The sequence below is a fragment of the Sus scrofa genome, chromosome 4 (assembly GCF_054392235.1).
Source record: "Sus scrofa isolate SSC_HxYL_T2T_F1_AM1 chromosome 4, Sscrofa_HxYL_maternal_Yorkshire_Landrace_v2.0, whole genome shotgun sequence".
Lineage (NCBI taxonomy): Eukaryota > Metazoa > Chordata > Mammalia > Artiodactyla > Suidae > Sus > Sus scrofa.
Window position 1 is genome coordinate 135,398,780 of NC_139386.1, and position 16,317 is coordinate 135,415,096.

The 16,317-nt window shown below is 47.0% G+C and overlaps 1 long non-coding RNA gene across 2 annotated transcripts; it reads left to right on the top strand.

The window, feature by feature from the left end:
- Positions 1–301: 301 nt before the first annotated feature.
- On the top strand, positions 302–15,973 carry LOC146404294 (uncharacterized). Of its 2 annotated transcripts, XR_014844967.1 has the most exons (10): positions 4,089–4,206; positions 4,849–5,000; positions 5,901–6,157; positions 6,243–6,377; positions 7,896–8,186; positions 10,198–10,438; positions 11,501–11,608; positions 11,732–12,378; positions 12,814–13,182; positions 13,991–15,973. It is a non-coding gene; the product is annotated as an uncharacterized LOC146404294 (long non-coding RNA). The 2 variants fall into 2 exon arrangements; XR_014844968.1 differs by lacking the exons at positions 4,089–4,206; positions 10,198–10,438; positions 11,501–11,608; positions 11,732–12,378 and adding exons at positions 302–1,898; positions 2,944–2,985; positions 3,254–3,345 and having other exon boundaries at positions 8,073–8,186; positions 13,290–15,973.
- Positions 15,974–16,317: the final 344 nt, after the last annotated feature.

Sequence of the window (16,317 nt, forward strand, 5' to 3'; positions counted from 1 at the left end):
ATCGAACCCTCAACCTCATGGTTCCTAGTCGGATTCGTTAGCCAGTGAGCCTCGACGGGAACTCCGCAGTAATTTTGACTCCAGAACCCTATCTCAGACCCGGCTGGCTACCTGAAGCTCAGACTCTACATTGGCTGGCCTTTCCACGCAGAGAAACAAGTAAATCATGTTTAGTTAGATTGAGCAGCTAAAAGCAATAAATCTCTTTCCATTTAAGTGCAGGTGAGCAGGTGAAGGAGAAACGGTGATTAGATGAGGACCTGCCTCGAGGCAGAAATCCTGCCTCTGGGAAGGAGGGACCGAGGGAGTCAAGTCACAGAAGCATGACTGGGACTCGGATCACTTTGGGGCCAGCGTCGTGGGAACGGGACTCTTTAAGCTCAGATCACCTCGAGTCGAGGCAGCGTTACTCGCCCAACACAGGGTGAAGGTGACTCCTTAGGAAGCAGGAACTGGGGGTAACAGGGCACACGGCGTTATCACAGAGGGATTGGTTTCGAATAGTCTCAGTGTTCTAGCAACGAAGAAAGGAAGCTGTCGTGTTCACAGGTATCACTAGTATTAGCCAGTGCACGTTATTCTCTCAGGAAACACGGCTCGTTAGCCCTCGTTTAGTCACCGCGAGTCCTCTAGTTCCCACGTCCGGATCCTCCGCTTGCAAATCAGACACCAGGAGGCCCCCGAAGGCCACGTGACACACGGTGTGCGTGCGGCCTCCTCAGTGGGGAAGATTTTGCATCGTCTCTGTTTCCCCATGTCATTCCCTCTCTATTGCCAAACCCATAAATCAGATAGTTATTTGGAAATCCATTCATTTCTGTTATAGGATTAAATTACCTACATCACGCCAGATGAAGCAGTATTTGGTAAAATTGATACCTAAACTATTTTATTAGCTTTTTTCCTTGTGTTTTAGCTCATATTAGAGGGACTTTGACACTCTGTAATTTAAATGGTATTTGATGAGAACTTATTAGATGTTTTACAAGCTGTCATACATCCACAGCAATGGGTTTTTTGAGACAACCAGTAAGAGTTTCTCACAATGCTTAACCTTTCCGCATCATGAGATGTGTTTTTCATATTGATGAAATGAAAAATGCATTATAAGAATATTGATACCATGGGTTTATGTAGTCAGCTTTTCTCAGCAGATTGTCTACTCACATGTATGCATATGATGGACATGTTTTTCAGCCTGTTCAACAGCAGAAACAAAATTTTTAAGCAGTGAGGGTCCCGGAGTGGATGGGAAAGGAGTGGACTTGGGCCACTGGTCACGAGCTCTATGCTACCGTCCAGTATGCAATTCTAAATCTGTGTGGCCAATGTGCTAATGATAAAAGATCCACCTGTGATGTTCAGTCAAGGATCGGGACTTGGGTGAGCTCTAAAAGGTGAGATGAGGACAGCACACAGCCCGAATTGGGCACGAGTGTTCCGCGCCGTGGGTGCTACAGGCAGCAGGAAGGATGGAGCATCGGGGAAGAGGAGGGACGTGGCTGGTGTAAAACACTGCTGGCTGCAGAGGGAGGCCGTCCTGTCTTAGGACAGCACATCTTCTGGGGCCTGTGGTCGCCGAAACACTGGGGAGTTGATTGATTGCGCTTCACGAGTGATGGCCTGTGCGGAATGTACCAAAGGAGCACGGATGGAAAACAGCTGTTTGTGTGTCCCAGGGCCAGCGCCACGGAGGCCAAAACCATTAAGATGCTCCGCCGCGAAACAAAGCCGTCACTGTCATCATCAGGGTGCCTTTGCTCGTTGTCCTACGATCACGGAGACACTGTCTGACCCTCTTGGTACAGTCTCTTCTGCCCTCGAGCCAGTTTTTGGAGAAGTGAAACATGAGTTAATCGTGAAAGACCGAATGACTTCCACGTTAATTGCCTTGCAAGGTGGGCACCAGGGCTGGACCGGGCCCTGCTCCAGCAGTCCTGCTCAGGGCCTTCTCGACGCCCCCTTCTTCTCATCTGCTGGTGTCACGACACCCACGCCCGACACGGCTCAGTTCCTGAGGATGTTGCCGTCTGAGCTGTTTGTTGTCATTGTTCATATTTCATAAACGTTTCTAAGACGTTCCTACAACAGCCACGCAATAAATAACCTGACTTATAGTCTCATTAAGCATTGTCCACAGACAATTGAACATAAATCCTTTTCTGAAGAAAGATTCTGCAATTAATTAGGGATAACTGGGTTTTAAAAAACATCTTGTTCAGACCAACCTTGGTTAAACCAACCTCGTCAAATTTTCCTTGCCTTTTGAAGTTTGAATTCTTCATTAATTAGCGTCAGGGTGGAAATTTAAACCCCAAACCAGATGAATGTGTACAAGTACCACATTCTCTAGCAGGCAAAGCCTCTTGGAAACTTTTATGCTTAATTCTGCTCTTCAGCACCTTTCAGAAGGTTCTGCTTGTTTATTTGAAGGTTATAGGAAATTTTCAAAGTTATTTATAAAACTGCTTGAAAAATCTGCTATAAAGTTAATATTTAATTCAAAGTATTTCTGCCCTCAGATTTTAAAACTTTTATGTTTAGGAGAAGAATGGGTTACTTTATATTTTAATCATTTAGATTTACTCTTTCTTTCTTTTTCTTTCGTCTTTTTATGGCTGAGCCTGGAGCACATGGAAGTTCACAGGCTAGGGGTCGGATAGAACTGCACCTGAAACCTATGCCACAGCCATAGCAATGCTGGACCCGAGCTGCAATGCCAGATGCTTAACCCGATGGGTGAGGCCACTGAGGGAGGCTGGGGACCGGACCCACATCCCAAGGGACACTATGTCGGGTTCTTAACCCACTGAACCAAAATGGGAACTCCTAATATATTTTTTTAATCAACAAGTGTTTATGAAGTTTCCAGAAGGTGCTAGTGAGGTGTTACTAAGACCAGATCGCCATGTAAAAAATGACATATCTTTGTACTGATTTAAGACTTCTGCAGTACCATGAAAAATAGGAGCCCTGCAACTCAAGGTGATTCCCGCTGCTCTCTAGGTGTGTCGGGGGAAGGGGTTGTGGTGTTTGAGATGGAGACGGATGAAGCCAGTGTCTGTAAGTGGGAACCAAGAAATAGAAAGTCATTGCTTTTGCCGAATGGGAAAAAAAAGGGTGTGTGTGTGTGGTTGATAGCAGAGAAGTAAAGGGAAGTGAAGGCTGAGCTGCAGAGCTTTATCTTTAAAGATTCAGACTTTGGTTTTGACTCTGCAAGGGTAAAAGGGCAGACCATGGCTTTCTTCTGCAGTGTTGGATCCGCTGCAATGATGGACAGGCCGATGGAGATTTCACCAGCAATGTCAAGGCCAGCACCAGGAAATACAGAATTGGGAAATATCGGTAAGATAATCCAACTTCCTTTTGAGTGGAGAAGCCCTTACATCTGTAGGAATAAACTCTCCACCCCCTCATGTTTTTAACCCAATACATTCTTTGTACTCTGTGTGTTACACCCTCTTACCTGTGCAGTAGCAGAGTCAGGGGGCGTTTCTTTGAAATTTTGTGGTTCCTGTGCTAATTTCGCAGTTCAGATTCCTGAAACTGCATGTGCGTTCCCCTTACTTGTACCTGTAAACTACCTCAAGGCATTTTCATTGCTTTCAACTCCATCTGTTTCAACTTGAACTTAGCTGCTATTTTTAACACACATGTTAATTGCCTTATTAACACCAGAGACTTCTCCTGGGGCAATTCATTGCTCCCACCAGCAGTTACCTTACCCTGGCCTGGCAGCCCCCAGCGCTCCCTGAACCACCTTTTTGAAGGAATGGCTATGCCCGGACCCAGCTGCATGTAATTCTTTCGCTGGTGGCTATTCCCCCTGAGTGAGAACTACATTCAGCTTAAAGGATCCAGATTCTAATTATTTAGGGAAGCATTTTATTTTTAAATTTTTTTTAAAGTTGAGAGTTAAGTTTTATTTGGGGCAAAAGGAGGACGGACACCTAGGAGGCAGCGTCTTAGGTAACCAACCCTGAGAAAGCCGCTCCCAGAGCCGGGGGAGCTATGGGATGCACAGGAGTTTGGCCACAAAGGGCAGGCAGGCAGGAGGAGCAAAAGAGTCCTGCTCATTACGGAGCTCAGGGCTTTTCTGCGCAGGGGAGGAGGCAAGGTCTGGGCTCCCCGAGATCATCAGGAAAGGCTTTTAAAAAGGCTGGGACCCGTTACCTTCCAGGGGCTCGGGGCGTCGTTGAGCACACGGTGAGCGGGGCTGGGGGGATAGAGGACAAAGGCCGAGCGTTTGCGGAGCGGAGCGCTTGCCACGTGCTGTTTTCTTGTGCATAAGCCACAGGACTTACGTCTCTGGGAAACGGCGGCCCAGGCTCCCGTCCTCGAAGAGGAAACCCTGGGAACTGGGAACGGAGCGCAGCCTGCGGCCCCAGAGGAGGTCCGCGGGCGGCAGGGGGCCCTGGGAGCCGGAGCGCGGTCGGGTCGGGCCGCGCGGGCCGCGGGGCAGCGGGTGCTGCGCGCACGGGGCCAGCGGGCTCTCGGGGCCTCATGCGTGCGCCCGGGGCTCCGGGGCCGAACCTTGGCAGGCAGAGGTCTTCACGCCAAACCGCGCGTGACGGACCCCAAAGAGAACTCACTTCTCGAGGTTTTTCTGGAGCGCCTCAGACCCAGGACAGCTCCGGAGAGCAGTTTATGCTTGACCACAGAGATGCCTGTGGATTTTTTGATTTGAAGGACCTTTGATCTCCTTCCCACTTGAGAAAGGCCTTTAAGGCTCCATGCAGGACAGCTGGAAAAGCCAGGGCTTGGGCAAGGTTTGTCTTCTTTATTTTGTCATTAATTCTAATGGATCACCCCTGTGAAAAGGCAACTCTGTCTCTTTGCTTTTGACAGTTATTAGAGAGAGCAAGATATTTTAAACTAGCGCAAGTGGCTGCACTGCTGTCATAAACACAACGGATCCACTTCATGATCTCATGGACTAATTAAAAGGCTTGAAAAGCCTGGAAAGGAAGATACAGTTCGGAGAACAGAACGTGCTGAAGGTTCTTTTAACGACAACACTAATAATAGTAGCTACGACAACACTAATAATAGTAGCTAACACTAATAATAGTAGCTAACACTCTACATGCCAGGGAGTTGTTTCCAAAGTGCCTCGAGCGTATTTCTCTCTTGAATCTTTGTAATAACGTCCATGATACACACAAGTACTGTGATCCCATGTAACATATAAGAAGAGAAACAAGTTATCCAAAGCCGTGGTTCAAATCCGGGCGGGCGGACTCTGAACGACTCGGCTATGCAAGAGCATCACTGTGTTTCTGTAGATTCTGCGAATTAAGTCTTCAAGCTTACAGGGATTGTATTTCCCATTATTTGGGAAGATAGCTAAGCCTCCTGACAGAAAGGAGATTTTAAACTAATTGTCAAAGCCCTAAAACTCCTTGGGAAGAATTGCGTGGGAGTCTTGAGCAGGTCTGCCACCTTTTCTGCAAAGAGCCAAATAGTAATCTTTCAGGCTTTGGGGGCTGCACAGTCTGCAGTGGAAAAGCAGTTCCAGATAACACACCAGCAAAAGGCGTGTCTGTTCCAAAACCTTTATGCACAAAGGCAAGCAGGGGGCCAGATGGGGCCTAAGCGCCACCGTGCACCTTGGTTTTCAAGGCAGGATCAGGGCACCACCTGGGCATGCGTTAGAAATGCAAATTTGGGGACCTCCACTCTAGACCTATTGAACCAGAGACTCTGGGGGCCGCCACGTCTGTGGCTCCACAAGCCCTCCAGGAGATTCTGGTTCATTGACAGTCTGTGAACCACGAAACTAGTAAAAGGGAACGAATGGTCTTTCCACACCATGGAGGGTTGTTTTGTGGCAAGTGTCTCCAATATTTTATTCTCATTTCACTAGTCCTTTCAACCAGGTATTATTCCCTGTTTTACAGCTGCCGCAGCTAAGGCTCCAAAAGGTTAAATGACTTGGCAAAGACTGAGAAGCAATATGAGGGCTGATGTTCAAACTAATGGCTCCCTGACTCCGAAACTTGCCTTAGCCAGCGTATCTCCAAAATAGTCGTGAATTCCCACCTGCTGAATTTATAGCTGAAGGAATTAGGGGCCAGATACATTAGGAAGATTTTTCTCCAGGCTGTTTCTCGCTGCTCCCAGTTCTTTCTCTGCCCTGCGCTGAGACGGCCCTAGGGTAAGTGCCAGGACAGACGTGGTTACCCCTGAGCAGCGGTTCCAGGCACAGCCTGGGATGATAGAAAGCCTCTGCTTCTTTCCAGGGAAATGTAATAGGTTCCATGCTTCTGAGGCCCCAACTGGAATTTCCTAGCCATTGCCGTGGACCTTGCTTCTGTGAACATGGTGCTGGAATTTCAGCCGGCCTCTCCCCCGTTCTTGCGCATCAAGGCGGAGAGGTGAGCTCAGATGTGTGTTAACAATTCAGCTGAGAAGGAGGAAAGGTATTTGTTGAGCTCCTGTGAGTGCTAGAAATTGTTCTATCCACTTCATATACATTAGCTCCATTAATCCTTTCAAGAGTCAGTGGCGGTAAGAATGACGGTAGATGTGCAAAAACTCAAAGGTGAAATAAATGCAGCTGAATTGGCCGATGTCCTTGAACTGTCTGGAGTATGTAACGTCAAAGCTCTTTCTTCTCCCCCGTGCTGCCCACATTTTGGACGCTCCTGCTATTCACTGACCTCCTCTGTGTTCATCATTTAGGAAGGCTCATGTGTCATCTCTCCTAACTGGAGTGGTGGTGTGTGCTTTTGATCAAAAGACTTTGTTTAAATTTTGATTTTTATCCCCAAAGGAGTTTTTTTTTTTTTCTTTATGCAAAAGCAAAAGCAAGTCCAGGAATGGGAACAAACGCCATGGATTTAGAATCCGTCTCAGGGATGCTCATTATTTACACTCCTCAAAATTTAGCGTTTGGGAACTTAATACAAATCACTGTGCTACACTGTGTTACCCCGTCTCAGTGTCTTCTCATACATAGCACTTAAAAGTCCCAGTCAGAGACCTATAAAGCAATATTTTCCCCCATGTAATGGTTTCCTGCGTGTCGAGCTCCCCTCCCGGAAAACATTATAAAGAACTTCCACAGTGAGAGATGCCGCTGACTCCTTCGAGCTCAGGAGCATCGCTCAAACATACCCATGTGAAACGCCTCTTCCTGCAGTGGTCTTTCCATAGCTTATGAATAGCGTCCCCTCCGAAACATTTGAAAAGGAAAATGAAGTGTGAAGTTCCTGCCTACGGGCCATGTATTTTAAACAACATCCAGCTGAAGGTATTTTTTCAGCTTTGTTTCACAAGGAATTTAACAGATGAGGAAAAAACAGCCCCCTTTCTTTCTGTAAGTTACCGTGTTACTTTCCCAACGCTGCCGTGTGCCCTCTCCCTTCTCACGTGCAGACCCCGGGCAGGGCATTCTGCTTCGGGCCCGTCCTAGCCTGATCTGCTGCACTGTGACTTGAGGACATCTGCGAAGACCCTGCTTCCAAAACTGTCACGTTCACACGTGCTGGGAGTTAGGACTTGAACTAACTTCTGGGGAGACACAATTCAGACAGCTGCAGATGCGGGGGAGCTAAACATCCCTCCACGTTACTTGGGGCCTGAGAATAAGCTGCAGGCACTTCAAAGTCATTGCTGATACCAGAACTGACTTTTTCCTAGGAGAAAACTTGGCCGGTAGTCAGGTTTGGGGCTAATAACCGACTTAGGTGTGCTTACTGCTTCTGGCTGGCATTTATGAAGCTACTGGTCGACATTTTATTTTTATTTTTTAAACTTTTTATCTTTTTGTCTTTTTAGGGCCTCCCCCATGGCATATGGAGGTTCTCAGGCTAGGGAATTGATCGCAGGGGGGCATGAGAGAATTTCCCAGGAGGATGGAGGTGTATCTTGTTGGGGTGATGGTTTCACAGGTGTAGACGTGTGTCCAAAGCGTCGGAGGTGAGGAGAACAACGCCAGGTCTGCCTCCTTCTGCTCAGTGAGCGCCAAATCCAGGAAACTCCGTCCTCGTCCGGGTTCCTCTAGAGTGTCACACGGACTGCATATAACCCCGGCGTCCAGGGGTCCTGCTGTTTCCTCTCTTTCGTAGACACTGTTCACCGTCTAATCGTCTTTCGTCGTGAAGAAGCCTCTTCCAGGAAGCACACGTGGTAGCTGGTACTGCAGGGTTCTGAAAGTGTCCGTGTCTCGGACTTTTTCTCAAGTAAGAGTCCATGAGTGGGAACCATCTGGCTTATTTCTTAGCAAGGAAGTACTGGAGGGGTTATTACAGTGAAAGTTCCTTCCTGGGAAAGTAACTTTTTCCCTAAATAATGTAGAGAATTGGAGACATTTATAAATTTTTAGAAGTATGATTTCAAAGAGTGCTTTTGGCACTTTATTTTTCTTTCAATTGCTTTGGCCGTGCTTAAGCAAACATTTGAAGATCCCTAGGAAAGGCAGCATGCCATAGTTATTTAAAAGTTGATTTTATTGCATTTTCTCCTAATCATCTTGAGTTGATGATTTCATATTTAATTTGGGAAAAATCCTGGCTTATCCGAGTTTAAACAATGTCTAGGCATTTTCATATTAATGTTTTCTTATTATTCACTTCGTGGACCTTAATACTGATTTTAAAACTCAGGCACACATTCGCACATGTATGGCTGGAAAATATTCAATAGTAACACTGTGGCCGTTTTGTTTGGAAAACTGTTTTTACTTAAAAGTCACATGTTGAGTTCTGTTTGGAAAACGTCAAAGTTTCATATGAAAAATGCAATCTGTACTGAGAAGGGAACAGGTGAGTGAGCTTTGAAGTGCATTTGAATATAGAAGCAGTCCTTGAGGGGCGCTGAGTTGAGGATCGCAGAGGAAACGGCACGTGTGATAGGAAGGGAAGCTCTGAGTAGCTCACGCCCCTCCTTGCAAGTTCTGAGACCAGCTGCCCCGTTTGGGGGAGGCGTCCGGTTTGACATAGGAAGTGGCACGTGTCCGCCTTCGGGGACTAACTTCTGAGCACAGCACGCCGGGTCCTGAGTGTTGCTTCTCTCCACGGCTTCCCAGCGGTCCCATCCCTTGGTGAGCCCTGTATCTTCTAAATTCCCTCAGCCTGTGCCGAATACAGCTCTTGTGTAACATGAATGGGCTACTTTGTTCTGTGTTGGTGACAAGCCTTGTGACCTTTGGAAAGCAGAGATTGTGCCTTTTCATGCTGGTGCCCCTAGAGCCTAGGACAGCGCTGACACAGAGCAGGTCCTCCTCGGTGACGATGAGATGGTCTCAGCAGTCGTCCCCTCGCCACCTCTCCCCCCACCACTGCAGCATCTCACATCTACCACACTGCAGGGCAACGGGCCACCTGCTGCTTGGGAGAGTTCTCCTCTAGGCTGTGAGATTCTCTGAGGCTGGGATGATGTCTTATTCACTTCCTTGCTCTCGGGGTCTGGCACCTCATAAGAATCTAAGAAGTAGTTGTTGGATAGAAGTGTGAAGGAGGGAACTGAAGCAGGAGGCGTGGCTTTTAGCCCTTCACCACAATTTGTTCAGGAACATTGAGGAAATAGCCCGGCGTCTCCGTCCAGTCTGTGTTCGTACCTGATTTGATCATCAGAGACCCTCCTAGGTTTAGAACGCTGAGTTGATGATCTTGGTGCTCGCTTGATAGAAAGGTGCTTTAGTGCAAATTCCGAGTCAGCAAGCTAGGTTCTGTCAGCGCTCAGCAGTTGGTTTTCTCCTGCGTCCGAACCTCTCATCACCTGGAACTCTGTGGACCCCAGAGACCGGCTTGCCGAAGAGCGGGAGGATGTCCTTATAAACAGCTCCCCGTCAGGAAAAGCCTGGAGACCCTAGTCCCTGGAGAACAGGTGTGAGAAGTTCACACCAATAGTTCAACAAACGAGGCAACCATTTAGACTTTTAGCCAAGGGCTGATTTTCTAAGCAGCCTTGGCCTTCCACTGCCTGCTCAGTCAGAGCATCAGTTGGCCTGAGGACTTCTCGGAAGCGATGGGTCCAGACACCTTGCCTGTCCATTTGTTGAGCTCTCTGTACCCACACTATTAGAACTCACCGCATTCTCCGAACAGCCGCATATCACAGACAAGGAAACTAAGGCAAAGAGAGCCAGGGTTATGCAGCTAGTGAATGGTAAAGGCAGGGTTCAGATCCTCACTATCTGATCCCCAAAGGATAGTCAAACAGCGAAGTTTTACGGGAACCTTGCTTTTGCAGGGCTGGGCATGGGCGTGTTGGAAACGAATGGTTGAAGACAACAAGGGTTGACACCTTCAAGCCCAAACAGCTTGGCCCGTGTGCGCAGCCTTAGGGGTGATTCCCAGGCAGTGCACACTGTCTGGAAAGCCAGCGCCCCGCCCCCCGCAGCGACCAGCGCCGGGACACAGAGCCGTCACCCGATCTCCTCCAGGCCTGTGGGGCCCGCGAGCGGACTCCGTCCCGCAGCCCGTGGAGGCAGGTGGGCCTTGTTAGGAGTTACTGAGCCAATCAAGGGCTCAAAGGCAAAGGCCTTTCCTTCCAGACAGGAGAGGGGGGGTGTATCAGGTAGCTCTTCGGAGAGTTTTTATGCTGCTGCCTTCCATTTTCCCCGGATTCTGTAACCCTAATGATTTGGGACCAAGGACAAGAGTAATGCTGTTTCATGCTCTTACTCATATTTCCTTCAGTCATTGTCTTCCCATCCTCATGTTTAATAACTGTAAGTGAGACGGACACACACACAGAGCCCCTTCTTTGACATGGGGGCTGTCTTCAGGGTGCTGGCAAGTGTTTCTGCTCATCTTGCTGGAATCAGTGTTCTGGCCAGAGTGTCTGAGTCTCGCAGCAAAACACATTATTTATAAGAGAATCACAGTTATTATGTTGGCTTATGTTCCCAAACTATTTGCAGCAATTTCTGAGTGGGATATGCCTGGCTCTTGACTTGGAAGGGTAAAAAGGCCCATGCATTTCTCTTAATGAATTCAATCAGTCCTGGAAACAGGCAGATTTCCCAGGGTTTCATTAATTCACGTTGGTTTCTGACGGACAGTAGGTTCTTCTAGTCATTAAAAAGGATACTCTTGGCATGGAAACCAGATCCTCATGAGGGAGTGAATCCCTCCTGCGACAACCAAACAACTGCTGTCCTGCTTGTGACAACAGCCACAGGGGCTGCGAACTCGTGTTCAACAAAAGGGTTTTCTCCCTTTTGGGGGCAACTCTCATTTTTAGAATGTTCTTTTTGTATTGAGCTGAGACTGCGTCCCTTAGACTTCGCTTTCCCGGAGAGTCTTTCTGGCCCTTCTCTGTGGGCTCCTCCTCCTTCGCACCAACCCCGTACGTCTTGGTGTTTCTCAGAAAGCAGTAAACTTTCCTTATCACCCACCATCCTTGGACAATCTACGGTTTCTGAGTTCATCTTCTAGTGATGAGCATATGGAAGCCCAGCCTCCGTGTGGGGCTTCAGGTCGTATCTACCTGGCTACCTCACAGGGGCCACATACCCAGTTTATCCCCCCCTTATTTTTCTCTTCCTTAGACTTTGGAAGTTGGTGCATGATGCTGCTGTCTACTCAGATTCCTAAGAAGCCGAGGGAATTGTGTTAGGTTCCTCCCTCGCACAGTCCTTCAAGCACCGAGCCCTCTGGTATTGCTGTGTTAAAACGCCACGTGCCTCCCTTCCTCCCCAGCCCCGCCACCAAAGGCCCTCACTGTTTCCTGACTGATAATTGTGAAGACTTATAAAATTATATTGTCTCCTTGCTTCCAGATTCACCCCTTTCAATCTCTCCGTCTCCAGAGTGAACCACTAATATTTAAGCTTCTTAACACCATCTGCTAAAAATTCCTACATGATTTCATCTTGCGACAAGATAATCCTAAGTGCATTTGGATAACATTCCCAATGCTATAGACACACCCATTAGGAGGGCTATTTATAATACACAAACAACTCCCACGACTCAATGAACAAGCAGCCCTGTTTCAAAAATGGGCCGTGATTCGAGGAGACATTTGTTCCAGAAACTTATACACAGCAGATAAGCATGTGAGCTAATGCTCAACATCACTAATCATTAGAGAAATGAAAACCAAACCAGGGAGGTAACGCTCCCTCAAACCTGTTGAGATGGCTACTACTTAAAAAAAAAAAGCCAGAAAATAATGAATATTGGCAACACCGTGGAGCTATTGGCACTCTGATCACTGTGGGCATGTAAACGGTGCCACCGCTGCGGGAAACTGTGTAGCACCTCAAAAAATTAGAAGTGAAATTACTGTATGATCCTGCAACCCCCCTTCTGGGATGTACCCCAAGGAGCGGAAAGCGGGGATCTACATGGATGTTTGGATAACATTTTATAACGGCAGCATTCACAACAGGCAAATGGTGGAAGCAACCGTGTCCATCAGTGGGTAAGTGTGATGAGCGGATACCACATACAGTTAGTTAACCTTCAAAAGAAAGGAAATGCCAACTCATGCTACAGCACTGATGAATCATGAAGACATAACGCTAAGGGAAATAAGCCAATCGGAAAAAACAAATGCTGCATGATATGAGTTAGACCCGGTACTTAGAGTAGGTGAAGGCACAGACACAGAGTAGGTGGTGGTTGAAGGTGCTGTTGGGGGAGATGGAGACAGCGTTTAAGGAGTAAAGAGCTTCAGCTTGGAAGGGAGAACACTTCAAGGCTGGATGGTGGTGCTTGTTTTACCATGTGAATGTACTTAAAGCTACTGCACACTTAAAAATACTTGAAATGGTCACTTATATTTCACTGTAATTGAAAAAAAGAAAGATCCTGTAGGACCTGATTCTTAGCTGTCTTTTCTTGTTTGTCAACACAGGCTCTGGCAACCCTGAGCAACTCAAAACATACTTGGCTCTCCCAAGAGCCAGTGATTTCCTGCGTGCGGCCTCGTGGTCTCTTACTCTCTCTAGTCACTGCTCAAGTATAGGGTGACTGACTGTCAGCCTGTTTTATCTGGGACCCAGGGGGGTCCCAGAATCCAGGAGTCTCAGTGCTCAAGCTGGGAAAGTCTCAGGCATTGGGACAGGTTGGTCACCGTAACTTTATATCATTTCCCAACCGAAACCCCAGCATCTTATTACTTCCAAGTTTGATCAGCATCCTGTGTCCCCAGTGTCTTCATTTAAGAACTTGAAAGCTTTGACCTGGAAAGAGCCGACGTCAGAGCTCCGTGATGCGCTAGAAGGTATTTGTGCAGGTTCATTTCTACTTCGTAATTAACATGCCTTGAATAGTTACCTATTCTTTGGCTTATGTTATCATCTAAAACATATTTCTCTCTTTTTTCATTAGAGCATCGTTAAAATCTAGCTAAGATCCAGATTCACTGAAGCAAAATGCAATCCTTTGATCCACCAGCTTTGCCAACCTGTCCAAAAATGAAATTAGTCTGTCAAACTTGTTCTTGTGAACTCATGTCGGCTTCACATTAGTCACAGCTTGTGTGCGCGTATATGCGCGTGTGCGTGTGCACACCTGTGCATGAGCCGTTCTTTCAATTAACACCTCTAGAGCCTTACCTTGGGTCAACATTGATTCACTTATAGAGGAATAATCTCCTCTACTACGTACCCCCATTGCCGTATATTTCCTAAGTTTTCAAAAACATAGAAGCCATTGAAGGGAATGAAATATTTTCTCCTCCTGACCGTGTAAGATTCAGAAGCCAGTCTTAAGCAGTGTCTATGCTGATGAAATATGTCTCTCATAGCGCAGACGTGGGCTCTGCCTGCGAATTCCTGGTGACCTGGCTCAGTCCGAGGCAAACACAACATCTAGGATGAATAGAAATGAGTGTTTCACATGTAAGCTAGCTATGTGAATACGCAGTCGTTTATAGGGCTGTAAATACAGTCTGATTGGTGCCAAGTCATCGACGTTAAAGCAGTGATGGTTACCATTTGGGGAGGTTTGGAGGCAGATGCATCTCAGTTTAAACTGACAGCTTAAGTAATTGCCATCATTTGTTTTGTTTTATTTCCAAATAAAACCAGAACTGTTTCTGGTTGCCCTGGGCTTGCACCATGCATCTGGGGAAGGGAGCTTTCCCCCTTTGTCAGAGGACCGCTTATCTCCTGCTTACAATGTAAGCTGCATAAGGGTTGCTGATAAGAAGAAAATGTCAAACACGAGGAAGAAGAAGTGTTTATACCGGGAGCCCTACCCAATATTCTGTGATCGTCTACACAGGAAAGAATCTGAAAAAGAGTGGATGTCTGTCTATAGCTGAATCACTCTGCTGTACAGCAAACATCATCACAGCATCGTAAATCAGCTCTGCCTCAGGGAGACATTAAACAATAGGAACAAGTAGTTAATGCACAAGATAAATTCCTGGAATTGAAATCTTCAGCGGCTCGATATGTTCAATTCCAGAACATCTGCCCTGTTTCTGTTTTGTGGCACAACGGCTATACTCAGTCTCCTGTCGTGACACCGTCTGTTACGTCTTAGAGTAAAATGCCCAACGACCGGTAAACACGAGTCATTGTTTAGTAGTCGTAATGATGGTAACACGTTACCACTAGTGTTATCAGTCTCCCGACCCGAAGGACCTGCAACCCCGACGTAACTCTGCCAGTCCCTGGCACTGTGCCTGCGGCTTTGGCGTCAGGTTTGTTTCATGATTTGTAAAATTCGGATGAACAGCTCCTGGATGGTGGACCTCTCGGGATGTTTGGGAGGCAGTGGTTTTTATCGAGCCTGTGCTACATGCCAGAGGCTATTTGGCACCTTTCGTGGATTATTTCGTTTCATCCTCACAGCACCTCAGGAGCATGAACAGTAGTATTCCCCTGGTTTTGCAAATGGGAAGCCGAAGCTGAGCGAGGTGAAATAATGTACCTGAGATCCCACGGCCTCTACGTGGCAAAGCTAGGAGGTGATTCCGTGCCAGGCTAAGGCGACTGTACCTGAGACATAAACACGCGGGCTTCCTTGCGAACAAGCCGTAGGCCTGTCTGCGGAAATGCAGACGCGTGGAAGGAGCTCGGATTCTCTCACCCGGAGGAGGAGGAGGGAGGCTTTGCACATTCCTGTGGTTTTTCCTGAAAGAAAGCCTGTGCTCGCACTCATTTCTTGGGCCAAAAGTAGCAGTTGGCAGAATATCTCACAGATACCAGGTCTGTGTGAGACGAAACCCATCACGCGTGATGCCCGCAGATGGGCCTGGAACCGCCGTGTGTTTAGGCGTGCGCGCCGCCCAAGGGCCACGCTTGTTGGTGATGCTCCAGCGCTCCTCGGCCTCCACAAAGCGGGGCCAGTCCTTCAGGCAGCCTGGGCCGGGCTCAGAAAGCCGTCCTTTCACATGCCTGCGTTTAGGACGTGCTGCTGAGGGGTCCACCGCAGCTGCTGTGGTCCAACACGGTTTCTTTCGCATTTCATTCAAACCAAGAGATTTTTAGGAAGCACACCCTCTCTCCTAGAATTAGTTGGTTATCCTCGAAGACATAGTCTAATTCTTTCCATTTCTTGTATTTCCTAAGTATTTTCTATCCACACATAGTATTTCTTTAACCAAAGTAATACTCCATACTTTGGGGTTGGCACTCATGGAATTCCAAATACTTTCCTCTGGAGTATATGTTGTTCTGGTCCCAGGTACAGATGGTTTGTTCTACACACTGGAAATAGTGGCGATGGGGTAGGGAAATATTTAAAACTCAATTTTCCCTGAGAAGAAAAGGAGCAGTTGTAGCAGCGGCAGATACTGTCCTAACTCCCGAATTTGAGACAGTTGAAAAATCAGTGTGTTTTTACGTTCAGTTTAACTCAACATTAACGAAAATTCTTCCATTAATTTAAATAGCTGTTATAACTGTTTTGGAGTTCTTAAAAACAACCAAAATTTCCTCTGAGAAATAATGGTTTGTATGTGATCCAACTAATGCCTTCCAGTCCATTTATTCCTAAATTTAAAATGTGGAAATAAGAGCTGACTAGATAGACTTAAATAAAGAGCAGCAAAGAAAGATTAATTGGTTCTTGTCTCATCTCTCTGTCTCAACACGGGCGCGCGCGCACACACACACACACACACACATGCACACGTGCGCACACTTTCAACAGGTGTACAGGAAAAGAATTTTGACTGACAACCTGTGTGCAGAAGCACCACACAAAGGAGAAGGAAACTAACTTTACGCGATGAGTTCAGACGATGACTATAAGCTTTCAAGTTTTCTCGAACAAAACAGGAGACGTATTTTACCACAGTACATATTAAAGCCTAAGAATTTTATGTCAGGAAAAACAATTTTAGAAGGTGCAATACAGAGGGTAAATTTAGAAAGTTTCATTTTGGAAATCTTGCCAATCTGAA